Below are 16,844 nucleotides of genomic sequence, written 5' to 3'. Positions count from 1 at the left end.
TTTTGTTCCATTTCTTTAAAAAATCTCATAGGGATTTTGATGGGAATTGCATTAAATTTGTATATTGCTTTGGGTAATATGGCCATTTTGATTATATTTATTCTTCCTATCCAAGAACAAGGAATATTTTTCCATATCATTGTATCTTTTTCGATTTCCTTTAACAATGCTTTGTAATTTTCATTATATAGGTTCTTTACATTCTTTGTTATGTTTATTCCTAGGTATTTTATTTTTTTTGTTGCAATCGTGAAGGGGATTATTTTTTTGAGTTCGTTTTCTAATATTTCATTGTTGGCATAGAGAAAGGCTATTGACTTCTGTATGTTAATTTTGTATCCTGCGACCTTACTGTATTGGTTTATTGTTTCTAATAATCTTTTTGTGGAGTCCTTCGGGTTTTCGATGTATAGGATCATATCATCAGCAAAAAGTGATACCTTTACTTCTTCTTTTCCGATATGGATGCCTTTTATTTCTTTGTCTTGTCTGATTGCTCTGGCCAGAACTTCTAGCACCACGTTAAATAAGAGTGGAGAGAGTGGACAACCCTGTCTTGTTCCTGATTTAAGGTACAAAGTCCTCAGTTTTATGCCGTTTAAAATGATGTTGGCTGATGGTTTATCATATATGGCCTTTATCATGTTGAGATATTTTCCTTCTATACCCATTTTGTTGAGAGTCTTAAACATAAAATTGTGTTGTATTTTATCAAAAGCCTTTTCTGCATCTATTGATAAGATCATGTGGTTTTTGTTCTTTGTTTTGTTGATATGGTGTATTACGTTAACCGTTTTGCGTATGTTGAACCATCCTTGAGATTCTGGGATGAATCCCACTTGATCATGATGTATTATTTTTTTAATATGTTGTTGTATTCGGTTTGCCAGTATTTTGTTTAGAATTTTAGCATCTGTATTCATTAGAGATATTGGTCTGTAGTTTTCTTTCTTTGTGCCATCCTTGCCAGGTTTTGGTATGAGGGTTATGTTGGCCTCATAAAATGTGTTTGGAAGTATTGCTTCTTCTTCAATTTTTTGGAAGACTTTGAGTAGAATAGGAACCAAGTCTTCTTTGAATGTTTGATAGAATTCACTAGTATAACCGTCTGGGCCTGAACTTTTCTTTTTGGGGAGGTTTTTAATAGTTTTTTCTATTTCCTCCCTGCTGATTGGTCTGTTTAGGCTTTCTGCTTCTTCATGACTCAGTCTAGGAAGGTTGTATTGTTCTAGGAATTTATCCATTTCTTCTAGACTGTTGTATTTGGTGGCATATAATTTTTCATAGTATTCTACAATAATTCTTTGTATATCTATGATGTCTGTGGTGATCTCTCCTCTTTCATTTTGGATTTTATTTATTTGAGTCCTGTGCCTTTTTTCCTTGGTGAGTCTTGCTAAGGGTTTGTCAATTTTGTTGATCTTTTCAAAGAACTAGCTCCTTGTTTTATTGATTTTTTCTATAGTTTTTCTGTTCTCTATTTCATTTATTTCTGCTCTGATTTTTATTATCTCCTTTCTTCGGCTGGTTTTGGGTTGTCTTTGTTCTTCTTTTTCTAGTTCCTTAAGGTGTGAAGTTAAGTGGTTTACTTCGGCTCTCTCTTGTTTGTTCATATAGGCCTGAAGTGATATGAACTTTCCTCTTATTACTACTTTTGCTGAATCCCAGAGATTCTGATATGTCGTATTTTCATTTTCATTTGTCTGTATATATCTTTTGATCTCTGCGCTTATTTCTTCTTTGACCCATTCATTTTTTAGAAGTATGTTGTTTAGTTTCCACATTTTTGTGGGTTTTTCCCCGTCTTTTTTGCAGTTGAATTCTAGTTTCAAGGCTTTATGGTCAGAAAATATGCTTGGTAAAATTTCAATTTTTCTAAATTTGCTGATATTGTCTTTGTGGCCCAACATATGGTCAATTCTTGAGAATGTTCCATGTACACTAGAGAAAAATGTATACTCTGTCGCTTTGGGATGAAGTGTCCTATAGATGTCTATCATATCCAGGTGTTCTAGTATTTCGTTTAAGGCCACTATATCTTTATCGATTCTCTGTTTGGATGACCGATCTAGAGCCGTCAGCAGAGTATTGAGGTCTCCAAGTATGATTGTATTTTTGTTAGTTTTTGTTTTAAGGTCAATAAGTAGCTGTCTTATATATTTTGGTGCTCCTTGGTTTGGTGCATATATATTAAGGATTGTTATGTCTTCTTGATTCAGTGTCCCCTTAATCATTATGAAGTGACCATTTTTGTCTCTGAGTACTTTTTCTGTCTTGTAGTCAGCATTATCAGATATGAGTATTGCTACACCTGCTTTTTTTTGGGTGTTGTTTGCTTGGAGTATTGTTTTCCAGCCTTTCACTTTGAATTTGTTTTTATCCTTGTTGCTTAGATGTGTTTCTTGTAGGCAGCATATAGTTGGATTTTCTTTTTTAATCCATTCTGCTACTCTGTGTCTTTTTATTGGTAAGTTTAATCCATTTACATTTAGTGTAGTTATTGACACTTGTGGGTTCCCCACTGCCATTTTATAAATTGCTTTCTGTTAGTTATGTATCTAGTTTGATTCTTCTCTTTTGTTTTTCTATCATTTGTTTTTGTTTGTTTGTGTTCCATACTTCTTTCCTCTGTTGCTACCTTTTTTAAGTCATGTGTTTTTGTGGTGGTTTTTTCTAGGGTGGTTACCATTAAGTAATGAAAAGGGTACCTACCATATTCATTGTAGTACCCTATCTTATAAGTATTTCTGCACTTCATCGTCCTTTGCTACTGTTAATCTCCATTCTCTCCCCCCTTTTTTTCCTTTGTTGTCACAGTTTAAGTTTGGTTTTATTGTGTTCTTGGTGGAGCTGTTACTTGTGGTGTTGTTTTCTTTTGTTCTTTGAATCTGGTTGGAAAACCCCCTTTAGTATTTCCTGGAGTGGGGGCTTTCTGTTGGTAAATTCTCTCATATTTTCTGTATTTGTGAATGTTTTTATATCTCCTTCATACTTGAAGGATAGCTTTGATGGGTATAGTATTCTTGGCTGAAAGTTCCTCTCTTTCAGGGCTTTAAATATTGGGGTCCACTCTCTTCTAGCTTGTAGAGTTTCTGCTGAGAAATCTGATGATAATCTAATAGGCCTTCCTTTATATGTTGTACTCTTCTTTTCCCTGGCTGCCTTGAGAATTTTTTCTTTGTCATTGGTTTGTGTCATCTTTATTATGATGTGCCTTGGAGTGGGTTTGTTGGGGTTAAGAAAACTCGGTGTTCTGTTTGCTTCTTGAATTTGAGGCTTTAGTTCTTTCCACAGGCTTGGGAAGTTCTCGTCTATTATTTGTTTGAGTATATTCTCCATTCCATTTTCTTTCTCTTCTCCCTCTGATATACCTATTATTCTTATGTTATTCTTTCTGATGGAGTCAGATAATTCCTGTAGGGCTTTCTCGTTTTTTATTACTTTTGAGTCTCTTTCTTCTTCTCTCTGTTGTGCCTCAAGTTGTTTGTCTTCTATTTCACTAATCCTATCTTCAATCTGGGCTGTTCTGCTAGCTAAGCTTGTTACCTCGTTTTTCAGCTCGTGAATTGAGTTTTTCATTTCTGTTTGATTTGTTTTTATAGTTTCAATTTCCTTGGTAATATATTCTTTGTGTTCATTGAGTTGTTTTCTGATCTCCCTAAATTGCCTTTCTGTGTTTTCTTGTATATCTCTGAGTATTTTTAAGATTTCTATTTTAAATTCTCTGTCATTTAGCTCCAAGTCTTCCAATATGTTAAGTCTTTTCTCCATAGATTTTTCCACATCTATTTGTGTTACCTCTCTTTCTTTTGTATTCATAATATTTGATTTCCTTTTTCTTATTGGCATCTGAGGGTGGTCTTGTTGGTAGCACTAATTAGAATTAATAAAGAGTAAAAAGTAGAAAAAAAAAAAAAAGGTAAAACACCCCACAAAAAAAAGCAGTAATAATTTATTATTTCCCCCTTTTTTTTTCTTTCTTCTCTTTCCCTCCTCTCCCCTCCTCAGGGAAATATCATGCCTATAATGGAGGGTCTGATTTGCGGTGAAGAGTTCAAGGGGCAAAAAAATAGGGGAGTAGGGACCTACTAAATGCAAAAAAAAAAAAAAAGGAAGAAAATCTTAGACAAGCATAAGATGATTTGCTTGTGGGTGATGGTCAACTAAGAGATATAATGAGAGGGATAAGAGGGAACCAGAAAAAAGGACAAAAAAAGGAATAATAAAAAATAAAAAAATAAAAATAATAAGTAAAAATCTGTTGTATTAAGTGGAGCGGAGACTAAATACAATGGAGACCTTGGGTTGGGAGGACCCAAAATGCCACAAAAATAAACAAACAAGAAAAAAACAAAAACAAAAGCGAAAAAGAAAAATAAAGCCAAAAAAAAGCCTTGAGTCCCAAATTAACTAATTTGTTCGTGATTGAGGATTAAATGGGAGGAAAGTAAAACGAGAAAAAAAAAAAAGAAAAATCGAATAGAAAGGAAAAAATAAGAAAAAGAGAAAAACGAAGGAAGAAATAAAAAAGGAAGAGAAAAAAACAAAATAAAGCAAAACAAACAAACAAAAAAAAACAAAAGAGGAGAAAGTGAGAGTTAAGTGTTTTGGAGTATAATCTTAAAGGATGGTGAGGATGAAGAAGAGAAATAAAATGTAACACTTATGGGTAGTGTAGTTCAAGAAAAGGGAAGCATAAGATGGGCAGAGAATATAAGGACCGAGGTGGAGGAAATAAAGGCAATAAGATAGAAGAAACAAACAACAACAACAACAAAAAAAAAATTAGTGGAACAAGTTGTAAAGTCTGTGGATTTTTCTTGATTTTGAGATGTTAACTTCTTCCTTTTTCTTTTCTCTCCCTCTTCCTGGTTGGTGACTCTGTACCCCAGGCTCTGCCCCTGTGTCACACTTAGGTAGGGATTTGCAGTTGATGGGATTCTATGGCAATGTCATATAATTGGCTTTAGTCTTGCTGGTAGTCAAGGCTTGTTGGCGTTTGCAGGGTCCAACGATGAGAGAGTTTGCTTTCCTGGATTCTCTCTCCTAGTCCCCCCTTCCTGAATTAGTAGCCTGGTGATCCAGCTATAAGGCACCACTGCTTCTGCCTGGGGAGTAAGAGGCTCAAAGAGCTGGGAAATCCCCACTCTATCCCCACTCAGTGCAAGGCTTTGGGAAAGGCTCTGGCAGTCAGGGCCTCCAGTGTAATCAGGCGGGGGTGGGAGTCAATTGTTGTCAAGGTGACTGTTCAGCGCCTAGCATTCCGTTGGACCTCTCAACCCAGGCTTTCCACACTTTGTAGCCTGTTTTGGCTGGGAAGAAGAGGCACTAGTCTCTGCTTGCGACTAGTGTAGTATAGATCTTATTATCTGCCAAGTCCTTCTTGTTAGCGTTTATCCCTGAATATGGAGGCTCTATCAATCAGAAGTTGCCCCCGCCCCTTTAGCGAGAGGCACTAAAAAATATCACGCCTCTTGTCTTGGGTCGGTGAACTGAGAGAGATCTTATCAATTAGAACCGAGGGTGCGCAGATTTCACGGGTTAAGTTAATTTCAGTAATTGGGTCGCAGCTGTGCTCCCGAAGGTATTTCAGGCTGCCTGCGCGTGCCCCTCCCCCAATGCTTGATTGTTAGCTTGAATGGCTGGGTGAGGTGCCCCGCCCGCGGAGAGAATCTCCCAAGTAGGGAATACCGCCCTGGGGCCTCTCCCGCTCCCCGTGCGCGGGCCGCTGGGAACGTCAGCGGCGCTCGCTCCGCAACCGAACCGGGCGCTGCCCGCGGCTGCTCGCGGCGGCTGCTTGCGGCGGCTGCTTGCTGCGGCGGTGCTCGCTCTGCAACCGAACTGGGCGCTGCTCGCGGCGGCTCGTGGCGGCGGCTCGCGGCGGCGGCTCGCGGCTCCCGAGTATGGGCTGACTCACCACCACCACAGGCGCACTTCCTCGCGGCTTGAATGAACGTCCCTGCGGTAGCTTCCTCCACACCCTCGTCTCCCAGATCCAAGTGATAACAGTCCCTTCGCTTTCAGTTTGTGTGGAACTCCGGAATGCTCCGAAGATAAATTTTTCTGTTTCTAGTTGATAAATTTGTTGTGATTTTGGGGAGATCTGTCGGACGCGCTGCTCACAGCGCCATTTCCGTGACGTCACCTAGAATTCACTTTTGAAACTATCTACTCCAGGACTTTTCTTTGTTGAGAGTTTTGTGATAACTGTTTTGATCTCATTTGGTGTAATCGGTCTGTTTAGGTTTTCTGATTCTTCCAGATTGCTTTTTTGAAGATTGTATGTTTCAAGGAATTTGTCCATTTCATCTAGGTTGTCTAGTTTTTTGGCATACAGTTCTTCATAGTATTTTCTTACAATCCTTTGTATTTCTGTTCTGTCAGTTGTTATTTCTCCCCTCTCATTTCTAATATTATTTATTTGAGTCCTCTCTCTCTTTTTCTTGGTGAGTCTAGTTAAAGGTTTATCAATCTTTTTTACCTTTTCAAAAAACCAGCTCCTACTTTCATTGATCCTCTGTATTGTTTCTTTAGTCTCTATGTCATTTATTTTTGCTCTGATCTTTATTATTTCCTTCCTTCTACTACATTTAGACTTTACTTGGTGTTCTTTTTCTAGTTCTTTTAGATGCAGGGTTAAGTTGTTATTTGAGTTTTTTCTAGCTTCTTAAAGTGTGCCTGTAGTGCTATGAACTTCCCTGTCAGTACTGCTTTTGCTGTGTCCCATAAATTTTGAGTTGTTGTATGCTCATTATCATTCATTTCTAGGAATTTTTGTATTTCTTCTTTGATCTCATTCTTAATCCATTTGTTATTTAAAAACCTGCTATTTAGTTTCCATGTGTTTGAGAATTTTTGAGCTTTTCTGTTGTGGTTGATTTCTAGTTTCATGCCATTGTGATTAGAGAAAGTGCTTGATATGATTTCAATCTTCTTAAATTTGTTGAGACCACTTTTGTGCCCTAACATGTGGTCTATCCTAGAAAATGTACCATGAGCACTTGAAAAGAATGTATAGTCTGCTGCTTTAGGGTGAAAGGTTTTATAGATATCTATTAAATTGAATTGATCTAGTGTGTCCTTTAAGTCTGCTGTTTCTTTGTTAATTTTCTTTCTTGAGGATCTATCTAGTGATGTTAGTGGGGTATTAAAATCCCCTACTATTATAGTGTTGCTTTTGATTCGCTCTTTATATCCATCAAAGTCTGCTTTATATATTTAGGTGCTCCTATATTAGGTGCATAGATATTTTTAACAGTTCTGTCTTCCTGTTGGATTACTCCCTTTATCATTATGTAGTGGCCTTCTTTATCTCTTACTATATTCTTTGTTTTAAAGTTCATTTTGTCTGATATAAGTATTGCTGCCTCAGCTTTTTTTTCATTTTCATTTGCATGAAATGTTTTTTTCCATCCTTTTACCTTCAACCTATGTGCATCTTTTGTTTTAAGGTGTGTCTCTTTTAGGCAGCATATGTACGGGTCCTGTTTTCTTATCCATGCAGCTACCCTATGTCCTTTGATTGAATCATTTAATCCATTTACATTTAAGGTTATTATTGATATGTAGTTTTTTATTATCATTTTATTCTTTAAAGCTGTATTCCTCTTTTGCTATATTCTTTTCCCACTTTGATCTGTTTACACCATGCCCCTTAACATTTCCTGCAGCATTGGTTTGGTTGTAATGAATTCCTTGAGTTTTTGTTTGTTTGTTTTTTTGTCTGGAAAACTTTTTATTTCTCCTTCAATTTTAAATGATAACCTTGCTGGATAAAGTGGTCTTGGTTGTAGGTTCTTGTTCTGCATTACTTTGAATATTTTTTGCCATTCCCTTTCGGCTTCAAGTGTTTTTGTTGAGAAATCTGATGTCATCCTTATGGGGGCTTCTTTGTAGGTGATAGCCTCTTTTTCTCTCTCAGCGTTTAATATTTTCTCTTTTTAACTTAGCTTTTGTATTTTAATTATGATGTGTCTTGGTGTAGGTTTCTTTGGGTTTCTTTTTAGTGGAGTTCTCTGTGCTTCTTGAATTTGTGAAAGTTTCTCCTGCATTAATTTAGGGAAGTTTTCAGCTATGATATGATTGAATAAAGCCTCTATCCCTTGTTCTTTCTCTTCTTCTTCAGGAATCCCTATGATGCAGATGATATTTCTCTTTATGTTGTCACAGAGCTCTCTTAGAGTTGCCTCAGACTTTTTGAGTCTCTTTTCTTTCTTCTTCTCTGCTTTCATGGCTTCATTCCAGTTGTCCTCCAACTCGCTGATTCGATCCTCAGCTCTATCCATCCTGTTTTTAATTCCTTCCATTGTGGTCTTCATTTCTGATATTGTACTTGTCATCTCCAATTGATTCTTTTTTAATATTTCAATATCCTTTTTTATACTTGCTATTTTTTTATTTAGGTGTTCATGATGACCATCCATTGTTGTTCTAAGATCCCTAAGCATCCTTACAATCATTATTTTAAACTCTGCATCCAGAAGTTTGATTATTTCCATATCACTCAGTTCATCGCTGGAAGGTCTCTCTTGTGATTTCATTTGGATTGCACTACTTCGTCTTCTCATTGTGTGTGGGTGTCTGGGTGTTTTTTTTGTAGAGCTGGTTAAGTCTAGGCTTGGTGCGGTCTACCTCCAGTTTTTACTTGTGTTATTTCTTTCTCAACATTTTTGAGTAGCACTCTTACCAATGTTTTGTCAAATATAATCCTTAATATTTTGTTTTTTAAATGTTCATAAATGATCCTTTTCTGTTTAAAATTTCACTTTGCAATGCTTTCCTGATATAAAGAAAATGTTTTTCCACTTTAGATCTATTAGCTATTTTATGTGCATACTTAATGGTTTTCTAAAGGATAAGTCCCTATTTTTCTCTTCACTTACATTATTCATGTATTTTCCCCCCTTGCCTTAGTGAATTTGAAATCACCCAGGTGGAATATTTTATCATTATGAAACACTGTTCCTTATAGCCTGGTAATTTTGTTTGGATTTTTATTGTATCTGTTATGACCATATCCACTAACCCAGGCATCAGAAACCTATGGCTCACGAGCCAGGTGTGGCTCTTTTAATGGCTGCATCTGGATTGCAGACAAATCTTTAATAAAAAAATAATAACGTTAAAAATGTAAGACATTCTCATGTATTACAATCTATTCATTTTCTACTGCTCATGTTCATGGGTGCTGGGGCCTGGAGTCAATCATAACTGTCCTCAGGGACAACAAATATTTTTATTGGATAATGCCTAATGTACACAGGTCATTGTATGGCTCTCACAGAATTACATTTTAAAATACATGGCATTCATGGCTCTCTGAGCCAGAAAGTTTCCTGACCCCTACACTAACCTTTGACATGTTTAGTTTGTATAATTTCTATATTTTTCAATATTTTGCTTTCTTCTACATGTTGTGTTTTTATATTTGGATTACTAATGTAATTATTAATGTTCATAAGTGATTGTTTTCTGCTTACAATTTCACTTTGCAATGCTTTTCTTTTCTGATATTAAGAAAATGTTTTTGCACTTTAGATCTAGTAGCTGTTTTATGTGCATCCTTAATGGTTTTCTAAAGGACAAGTCTCTATTTTCCTCTTCTCTTGCATGATTCATTCATGCCTTTCTTCCCTTGCCTTAGTGAATTTGAAATCACCACATGGAATATTTTATCATTATGAAACACTGTTCCTTATAGTCTGTAATTCTGTTTGGAATTTTATTGTATTTGTTATGACCATACTCACTAACCTTTCACATGTTTAGTTTGAACAATTTTTATATTTTTCAATGTTTTGCTTTCTACATGTTGTGTTTTTATATTTGGATTACTCTATTTGAACACAGGTTATATTTGGGTTTTCTTTTTATTCAATTTTACTTCCTCTTCTCTTTTATATCAGCTTTTCATTTTAATTTAAATCAATAATTACACTGAAGAACAATTTTTTTTTCTTCTCTGTTGCATGAGGTTTTAGCACTTTTCCTATATATATTGGCATTGCTGATTCGAAATCTGAAATCTGTTTTTAAATGTATGCTGTAGTTTTTATGCAATTTAAATTTCTTTTTGTTACAGCTAATGGCATGCATTGGTCTTAAATTGGAGTTAAAGGACAATGACTCTTGGATTGAACACAAGGCAATTAATGTTTTACAAACATCACTTTTACATAGTTGTAATTGTTTTTAAATGTAAAAAAATATTATCTGATAAAACACTCTCTTATATTGTTGTAAGATTGAATCATGGCTTTTTCGAGTAGACTTAAATGTAAGAATAATCCTGACACCTTCTGTTATATATGTGGCTGTTACAAACTTAAATGACAAAGGTGCAATATTTCATCATTTGTGACACGTGCATATATTGCCTATTTTCAAGTTTCTCTTGGCGATCAAGACAAGAATTGGGCTCCTCATATTGTGTGTCATAATTGTGAGGAAATGCTTTGTGACTGGACAAAAGGAAAACACACAGGAATGCCTTTTGTATACCCATGGTTTGGCATGAACCTAAGGACCACAGCAGTGACTGTTATTTCTGTCTGATTCATACAAAGGGTATCAGCAAGAAAAAAAGGCATATGGTCCCATATCCTAATATTTCTTTAGCAATACGACCTATCCCACACTCTGAGACACTCCCAGTTCCAGTTTTCAATGGTTTTATTTCTTTTAAGGACAAAGAAAGTGAACATGGTGATCAAGTGTATTTTGATAAAATGCATGAGGAAATGGTTGTAGAATCTGATGGGTCTTCTTCTTATGCCAAGCAGTCATTAACCCCTCAGAAGTTTAGCCAGCCCAAATTGAATAACTTAGTAAGAGATTTGGATCTATCAAAGAAAGCAGCTGAGTTATTAGCCTCCAGGATTCAAGAAAAAAAATATTCTTCACTGGTCAACTAAAGAATTCCATTTCAGGAAGTGTGAACAAATTTTTTGGGCTTTTTTTCCAAAGACAAACAAATTGTTTAAAGTCATGATATCAGTAGTCTTCTCAGCCAGCTAGGTGTTACCACTTACAGTGCAATATAATGGTGGTTATTTCTTGACAGTTCTAAATGAAGTCTGAAATGTGTTCTCCTACACAACGATAATGTTTATGCAGCAGTTCAAATTAGTTATTCAATTCATCTATGAGAAGATTATAATGACATAAAAATTGTCCTCGACTTTCTGAAGTATGTGGAGCATAACTGGATCATTTGTGTGGATCTTAAAATGGTAAATTTCCTGCTAGGACAACATAGAGTTTCACAAACTATCCTTGCTTTCTGTGTTTGTGGGACAGCCTAGCTCGGGAGAAACACTGAACACAGAAGGAGTGGCTGAAACGTGAAGCTCTGGAAGTAGGGATGCAAAATATTGTGAATGAACCTGTAGTTCATTGAGACAGGATCATATTTCCCCACTTCACGTCAACTTGGCTTAATGAAGCAGTCTGTTCAGGCTTTGAATAGAGAAAATGAATGCTTTCAACATATTAATTCAGCTTTTTCTGCCTTGTATTTTGAGAAGATTAAAGCAGGTGTATTCAATGGACCTCAAATTTGAACACTCATAAGTGATGAAGAATTTTCCAGGAAGATGAATAAGGAGGAGAAAGCACCATGGCAGTCTTTTGTGGCAGTTACAAAGAACTTCCTTGGCACCAAAAACAGAAAACTATGAACTTCTGGTTCAAAGAATTCTGTTGGCTTTCAGCGACATTGAATGTAACATGAACGTTCAGATTCACTTCGTGAGAAAATCTTGGAGCTGTTAGTGATGAGCAGACTACTGTTGGAGCACCAAATGAGATTGTCCTCAACAAGTACACAACACAAGAGCTACAAGTGCAAATTTTTGCCTGAATAGAATTTAAATAAGTTTTGCTCAAATTTTATGATTACAATAAGTGTTTTAATATGTTCTATTTACATATTGTAGACAAGTTCTGAAGCAATCATATCATTCACTGTATTAGTGTATTTACTGCATTATATAAATTACTATATTTTCAAAAAAATGATGCCGAAGAAGGCATTCTACTTCATTATGTTAAACTAAATGTTGAAAATTTTAGGAGATGACGTCAGAGTAATGGCGGGGTAGGAAGCGATACTGATAAATCTCCCCCAAAACTCAACAAGATCTTCAACCAGAAACAGAAAAACCTATACTTGGAGCTTCTAGATGCTTCGCAATACACCCAAAGGTATGATTGAATGAAAAATTGGCTAAATATATAACCAAACCCCGAAGGAAATAGGGAGTAAGAAATGCTCCGCCTTCCTCACTAACCTAAACAGGGCGGCTTTCTCTGGTAACTGTGAATATAAAAACTGAGGCGGGCAAAGGGGGTAAATACATCCAGGCTGCGACACAAACAGCCGAACCAGGCTGTGGCATGGAGATCCAAGCCGAGGAAAATCTGATCCTGTGGCAACCCGGGCAATACAAGCTAACACTCGCGCCAAACCCAAACAAAGAAAGACAAGCGGCGCGGCCATTTTACCCGGTCTCCTGGTTGGTGCGCAGTTAGTTGGCGAGAAATTTCTTCCTAAGCCCCAGAAGTGGGTGCCCGTGTTGCCCCACGGAGAGGCAGGGTCAGAGGCCTTTCTGTGGGCCGAGGGCAGAGTCTCTGGGCAGCCCCAGCGCCCTGGGAAAGCCACGCACGGGAGGGAGTGAGAACTAATTCCAACGGTGGAGATTTTCCATGCTGGAGGGTGTTTCACTCAGAGGGAATCGCGGCCAGCCTCATATCCTGGTTTGCGCGCGCAGATAAGGAGTGAGCGATTCCTCCGAGTGCCTCGGCAGTGCGCGCCCGTGTTATCGCACAGAGGGGCAGAGTCAGGGACCTTTGTGTGGGCCAAAGCGGAATCTCGGGCAGCCCCAGCGCCTTGCAAAAGCCGCGCACGGGGACGGAGAGAGACTCAATTCCAACGCTGCAACTTTTCCCTGCGGTTGGGGGTTTCACTCAGAGCGTGAGACTGCTGGCCGGATATCCTGGTCTGTGTGCGCAGCCAGTGAGTGAGAGTTTCCTCCAAACGCCCCGGAAGTGGGCGCCCGCTTGTGTTAAGGACAGAGTGGCAGAGCCAGAGGTCTTTGAATGGCCGGAAAGCCCGCCTGATTATGCTAGCAGCTCTGACTGACTGAGCCTTACCCAGAGCCCTGTGCTGAGTGGAAATAGAGTGGGGAGTTGCCAGCTCTTTGAGCCTCTTACTATCCAGGCAGAGGCAGCAGAAACCCCATACCTGGATTATCAGGCTACTAATTGAGGAAGGAAAGACTAGGAGAAAGGCTCCAGGAACACGGACTCTCTCACTGTCGGAGCCTATAAATGCTAATGAGCTTCGACTGCCAACGAGACTAAAGCACAATACATGACATTGCCATAGAGACTTATCAACTGCAAACCTTCACCTGAGCGTGCCAAAGGGGCAAAACCCGGGGTACAGAGTCACCGACCAGGAAGAGGGAGAGAAAAGAAAAAGCAAGAAGATAACCTCTCAAAATCAAGAATAATCTGCAGACTTTATAACCTATCCCATTTTATTATATTTGTTCATTTGTTTCTCTTATCTTCATTCTTGATACTTTTTTTTTCCTCCTCCAATTTGGCCGATTAACTCTCTACCGGTCTTACTCTCTCCTCTCCTTGAACTACACTACCCATAAGTGTTACATCTCCCATTATCTTTTCTCTTCTCTTCCTTTCTCTCTATGAGGGTTGCACTCCAAAACCCTTAACTCTCTCTCTCTCTCTCCTTTCTTTTTTCTTCTTTTAGTGGTTCCCTCTTTTTTTCTCTCTCTCTCTTTCTTTTCTCCCTCTATATTAGTTTCTTCCTTTCTCCTTTACATCTCCTCTCATTCAAACCTCAATAACAAACAAATTATCTTATCTGGGACTCAAACTTATGTTTGTGGCATTTTGGGGGGTTTTTACTTCACCTTTTTAACTCACTAACAGTGCTCCCATCCCTGGCTCTCCATATTATCTAGTTCTTGTTCCACTAAATACAATAGTAATTTTTTAATTTGTCCCCCCATTTTTCCGTTTTCCTCTTAATCCTCTCATCATAACCCTTAGACAACCAACACCTAAAAGCAAATCATTTTATTCTTGACCCAAATTTTTTCCTTATTTGCTTTTTGTGGGTCCATACGCTCTTTTTTTTTTCTTTTTTCTTTTTTCTTTTTTTTTTCTTTTTTTTTTTTTTTTTTTTTTGCCCCCTTATTACTTTTCCCCAATTCAGGCCCTCCATCACAGGCATTGTTTGTTATAATTCACAGTCCACCACAAGATTTTATCAAGAAAGAGGGGAGAGGAGAGGAGAGGAAAAAAGGAGGGGGGGAATAATTTCCTTTTTTTTTTTTTTTTTAATTTTTATTTTATTTTATTTTTCTTTATTTTATTATTAATTTTTTTTAAAAAAAAACAACTCTTTTCTATTTTTTATTTTTTTTATTATTTTTTTAAACTTTTTATTCTTTATTAAATCTCATTAATACTATCAACAAAACCACCCTCAGATGCCATTAAGGAAGAGAAAATCGAATATCATGGATACAAAAGAAAGAGAGGTAACACAGCTAGATGAGGAAAAATCTATGGAGAAAAAATTTAATATATTGGAAACCTTGGAGCTAAATGACAGAGAATTCAAGATAGAAATCCTAAAAATCCTCCGAGATATACAAGAAAACACAGAAAGGCTATTTAAGGAGCTCAGAAAACAACTCAATGAACACAAAGAATATATGTCCAAGGAAATTGAAACTATAAAAACAAATCAAACAGAGATGAAAAACTCAATTCACGAGCTGAAAAACGAAGTAACAAGCTTAGCTAATAGAACAGGTCAGATAGAAGAGAGGATTAGTGAAATAGAAGACAAGCAACTTGAGGCACAACAGAGAGAAGAAGAAAGAGACTCAAAAATTAAAAAAAATGAGATAGCCCTACAAGAATTAACTGACTCCATCAAAAAGAATAACATAAGAATAATAGGTATATTAGAGGGAGAAGAGAGAGAAAATGGAATGGAGAACATACTCAAACAAATAATAGATGAGAACTTCCCAAGCCTGTGGAAAGAACTAAAGCCTCAAGTTCAAGAAGCAAACAGAACTCCAAGTTTTCTTAACCCCAACAAACCTACTCCAAGGCATATCATAATGAAATTGACACAAACCAACAGCAAAGAAAAAATTCTCAAGGCAGCCAGGGAAAAGAAGAATACAACATATAAAGGAAGGCCCATTAGATTATCATCAGATTTCTCAGCAGAAACTCTACAAGCTAGAAGAGAGTGGACCCCAATATTTAAAGTCCTGAAAGAGAGGAACTTTCAGCCACGAATACTATACCCATCAAAGCTATCCTTCAAATATGAAGGAGAAATAAAAACATTCACAGATACAGAAAAGATGAGGGAATTTATCATCAGAAAACCCCCACTCCAGGAATTACTAAAGGGGGTTCTCCAATCAGATACAAAGAACAAAAAAAAACAGAGCCACAAGTAAAAGCTCCAAGAAGAACACAATAAAACCAAATTTAAACTGTGACAACAACAAAAAGAAAGAGGGCGAGAAGATGGAGATTAACAGTAGCAAAGGACGATGGAGTGCAAAAGTACTCACAAAATAGTTCGCTACAATGAACAGGGTAGGGACCCTTTTCATTATTCAAAGGTAACCACCATTGAAAAAACCACCACAGAAGCACATGAGATAAAAAAGATAGCAATAGAGGAAAGATGTATGGAATACAACCAAATAAAAACAAAAGATAGAAAAACAAAAGAGAAGGATCAAACAAGACACAAAACTAACAGAAAGCAAGATATAAAATGGCAATAGGGAACTCACAAGTATCAATAATTACACTAAATGTAAACGGATTAAACTCACCAATAAAAAGGCACAGAGTAGCAGAATGGATTAAAAAAGAAAATCCAACTGTATGCTGCCTACAGGAAACTCATCTAAGTAACAAGGATAAAAACAAATTCAAAGTGAAAGGCTGGAAAACAATACTCCAAGCAAATAACATCCAAAAAAAAGCAGGTGTAACAATACTTATATCGGATAATGCTGACTACAAGACAGGAAAAGTACTCAGAGACAAAAATGGCCATTTCATAATGGCTAAGGGGACACTGAATCAAGAAGACATAACAATTCTTAATATATATGCACCAAACCAAGGAGCACCAAAATATATAAGACAGCTACTTATTGATCTTAAAACAAAAACTGACAAAAATACAATCATACTTGGAGACCTCAATACACCGCTGACGGCTCTAGATCGGTCATCCAAACAGAGAATCAACAAAGACATAGTGGCCTTAAACAAAACACTAGAGCACCTGGATATGATAGACATCTACAGGACATTTAATCCCAAAGTGACTGAGTATACATTTTTCTCCAGTGTACATGGATCATTCTCAAGAACTGACCATATGTTGGGCCACAAAAACAACATCAGAAAATTCAGAAAAATTGAAGTTGTACCAAGCATATTTTCTGATCATAAAGCCTTGAAACTAGAATTCAACTGCAAAAAAGAGGAAAAAAATCCCACAAAAATGTGGAAACTAAACAACATACTTTTAAAAAATGAATGGGTCAAAGAAGAAATAAGTGCAGAGATCAAAAGATATATACAGACTAATGAAAATGACAATACGACATATCAGAATCTATGGGATGCAGCAAAAGCAGTGATAAGAGGGAAGTTCATATCACTTCAGGCATATATGAACAATCAAGAGAGAGCCCAAGTGAACCACTTAACTTCCCACCTTAAGGAACTAGAAAAAGAAGAACAAAGACAACCCAAAA

The sequence above is a fragment of the Saccopteryx leptura genome, chromosome 1, assembly GCF_036850995.1.
Source record: "Saccopteryx leptura isolate mSacLep1 chromosome 1, mSacLep1_pri_phased_curated, whole genome shotgun sequence".
Taxonomy (NCBI): domain Eukaryota; kingdom Metazoa; phylum Chordata; class Mammalia; order Chiroptera; family Emballonuridae; genus Saccopteryx; species Saccopteryx leptura.
This window is presented reverse-complemented; position numbering follows the sequence as displayed.